Below are 738 nucleotides of genomic sequence, written 5' to 3' on the forward strand. Positions count from 1 at the left end.
TGATTTCTTTCCTTCTCAATTATTCTGATGTAAGATGAGGCCCATTATGTACAACATACATATAGTCCTCTTGGGGTGGAGTTCAGCGGAATGTCTTCCCATCTCATACATGACGTGCTAGGATGTTTTTAAATCACACAACATATTCATCAACTGTAATGCGAGGCATTTTCCTCCACACCAGTTTTCCTCTTTGAATTAGGCATTGTGCGCTTTGCCAATCTAAATCAACTTCAAAAGAAATTCTGTGGAAAAGCTCTTGTCTTTTCCACACATGTTCCTCTATGCTAGAATGTTTTGTCTTTGACATGACCAACCACTGTTTCAAAAGTAGTTTGTGAAATCATCAGGAGACAACAATCTGTGGTAAGGGGTGCAGCAGAATTGATCTAATCCTCACGGCATCTTCTTTTTGTCTCATTGCAGATTTTCCCATGCCTGACCAGGTATGGTACCTTGAACTAACCACTCTGAGAAACAGCTTGTGGCTTTAATATTAGAAACTTAATCTGGGTTCCTGTTAAAAATATTGGGGGTTGGCCAGGCACGGTGGCTCAAGCCTGTAATCCCAGCACTTTGGGAGGCCGAGATGGGAGATCACGAGGTCGGAGATCGAGCATCCTGCTAACACGTTGAAACCCGTCTCTACTAAAAAATACAAAAACTAGCCGGGCGTGGTGGCGGGTGCCTGTAGTCCCAGCTCCTCGGGCAGGGCTGAGGCAGGAGAATGGCGTAAAC

This window comes from Rhinopithecus roxellana, chromosome 11 (assembly GCF_007565055.1).
Source record: "Rhinopithecus roxellana isolate Shanxi Qingling chromosome 11, ASM756505v1, whole genome shotgun sequence".
Lineage (NCBI taxonomy): Eukaryota > Metazoa > Chordata > Mammalia > Primates > Cercopithecidae > Rhinopithecus > Rhinopithecus roxellana.